The sequence below is a fragment of the Pezoporus flaviventris genome, unplaced genomic scaffold, assembly GCF_033815535.1.
Source record: "Pezoporus flaviventris isolate CSIRO_AGI_PZ_B2104156 unplaced genomic scaffold, CSIRO_AGI_Pfla_v1 ptg000986l, whole genome shotgun sequence".
In the NCBI taxonomy this organism is placed as follows: domain Eukaryota; kingdom Metazoa; phylum Chordata; class Aves; order Psittaciformes; family Psittacidae; genus Pezoporus; species Pezoporus flaviventris.
In genome coordinates, this window is record NW_026893531.1 from 5,001 (window position 1) to 7,500 (window position 2,500).

A 2,500-nucleotide genomic window follows, 5' to 3' on the forward strand; every position below is an offset into this window, starting at 1 on the left:
CGGCCCGCCGCGGGACGGCCGGGAGACCCGCTCGGGGAAAGAGAGGCGCCGAGAGGGTGGCGGCGGGAACGACGTCCCCGGCACCCCCCCCCCCGCTTCGCGGCGCGCGCGCGCGGCAGCACGGCGCGGTACCGCCGCGGTACCCACCCGCAGACAGCCGCCCGGCGCGGGAAGCGGGAAACCGGGGGCGAGGCACGCGCCTCCGCACCTTAACCGCCTCTCTACCCACCGCCGCGACGGGCCCGACCGGCCGGCCGAACCCCCCCGCGGCGCCCACGACGGGACGAGCTCCGCCGAAGCGGGCGCTCCGGGAGCGGGGAGCTTCGGAGCGCTCCCCGAGTCTCCATTTAGGGGGACGAAGGCCACGCGCGCGGGCGGGCCTGCGAGGCGCCCCAGCCGCGCCGCGCCGCGCTGCGCCGCGGCAGCGCAGCCGGCGATTGATCGTCAAGCGACGCTCAGACAGGCGTAGCCCCGGGAGGAACCCGGGGCCGCAAGTGCGTTCGAAGTGTCGATGATCAATGTGTCCTGCAATTCACATTAATTCTCGCAGCTAGCTGCGTTCTTCATCGACGCACGAGCCGAGTGATCCACCGCTAAGAGTCGTCTGCCTTTCGGCACCGTCCCGCGAGCGCGGGAGGGCCGGGACCGCTCGCCGAAAGCGGCCCCTTTTATCTCTTGAGGACGGCCCCGCCGGGCGCGCGCCCGCCCGACGCCGGGCGAACGGACCCGCCCGACGGGAGCCTCGCCTCGGCTGACCGTACGAGCACACACGGAGAAAAGGGGTTGAACGGGAGGTTGGGGGGGGGAAAAAACCCAAAATCTACTCCGAACGGCAAGGCCGGGGAGCCCGCGCTCCCGACCGACCTGGGAAACGCACCTTGCTCGCTTCGGAGGCGGCCCAGGCGCCCGGGCTCGGTACGGTCTTCTCACGGAGGCGGCGGCGCGGCCGCCCGCGCCGCCCGCCCGCCCCGTCGCCTCGAGACACGGATGGTGCTGCCGCTCGCTCGCTCGGCGGGAGCGGCAGCGGGGGCGCGCCCCACCGGACCCGCGCGCGCGCGCGCTCCTCCGCCGCCTGACGCCAAACCGGCGCGCGCCACCCCCGAAGCCTCGGCGCTCGCCCCGCCGGCACCTCCGCGGCTCCACCGCCGCGCCGGAGAAGCGGCGACCACCGGAGCCCCACACCCCCGCGGCTGGCGCGGCGCCTCCGCCGCCCGCGGGGCCGCCCGACGGCACCCGTCCACCGGGACGGGCCGGCCGCCCTCCCGGAACCGCCGCCGCCTGTCACCCCTCCGCTCACCTCGCCGCGAGCACACGGGCCGGGCACGAAAGGCAGGCGGCTCTGAGCCGGGCTGAGGGGGGGGGGGTGGGGGCAGCGCTCGCTCTCCCCGTTTCCACGCGGAGACCGACAGTCAGCCGCCCTCCCCCCCCCCCCCGCCGGCTGCCCGCCCCCCTTCCTTGCCCGGCTCGGCCGGGGAGGGCAGGCAAGGGACAGCGACGGGGGAGGCCCGGCCCGGGACGGCCGTCGCGACCGGTGGCGGGCACCCTCCGGGACGACCGGCGCGCGGAGCGGCGGTGGTACCGCCGCCGCCGGGGGCGGCGGGCCGGGGTGCCGACGTCGCCGGCAGCCGGCGGCGGGGGGACCGCCGAAGGCTTCGGCCGGCCGGCGCCGAGGAACGGAGCGCGCCGGAGCGCGAGCGCGGCGCCGCGCCGCGCCAGGGGGTCGGACTGAGGCGCGGCGGCGACCCGACGGTCGCCCGGGCGAGACCCCGCCGGCGCGGGGAACTCGCCGATCCCCGACCCCCGACGGTGAGCCCGCGCTCCCGCCGGGGGGTCGTCCGCTCGAGGCGGGCGGGTCGAGCGCGCGGCCGACAGCGCCGCGGCTCTCTTCCGCCGAGACCGGACCGCGGAGAGAGGGGGGGCAGCGGGACCCCCTCCCCGGCGCGGCTGCCCGGCGGCGGGAGCGAGCGCGGGCGCCGGCCCCCTCCCTCAGGGGCTCCGCGGGAGCGACTCCCACCCCTGAAGGCGGCGCCGCCGCCACGCACCCGCAACCCGGCCCTACCGGGTCGACGCCGAGCCGCCCGAGTCTTTAAACCCCCGCCCGGCTCCGCGGCCTCCGGCCCCCGCCCGGCGGCGGGGACGGACGGACGGCCGCGCGAGCGCGGGCGCTAGGTACCTGGCCCTGGGGTGAGGGAAACGACCCGAAGGGCCCCGCGGGGGTGCCTCCCCCGGCTGCCGCCGGCGGGGGAGCGTCCGCCCGCAGGGGCGCGCCCGACGTCCGCCGCCACCACCTCCGTCCTCCTTCGACCGGGACCCGGGGTTTCCCTCAGTAGCCCGGCGCTGCGCCCGGGAGGAGACACGGGGCTCGGACCGCCAACCCGGCTCGGCTCGGCTCGGGAAGGCGGACCGGCGGCGGACCGGCGCCGGCCGCGATAGCGGCGGGCGGGCGGGGGGGGGGAGCGGTCGCGCGCGAGGACCGGCCCCCAGGCCCCGCGGAAGCCCC

General features: G+C 79.2%; 1 non-coding gene across 1 annotated transcript; it reads right to left on the minus strand.

Moving 5' to 3' along the window:
- Window positions 1-449: 449 nt before the first annotated feature.
- On the minus strand, window positions 450-602 carry LOC133264704 (5.8S ribosomal RNA). Its single transcript, XR_009741729.1, has one exon. It is a non-coding gene; the product is annotated as a 5.8S ribosomal RNA (ribosomal RNA).
- Window positions 603-2,500: the final 1,898 nt, after the last annotated feature.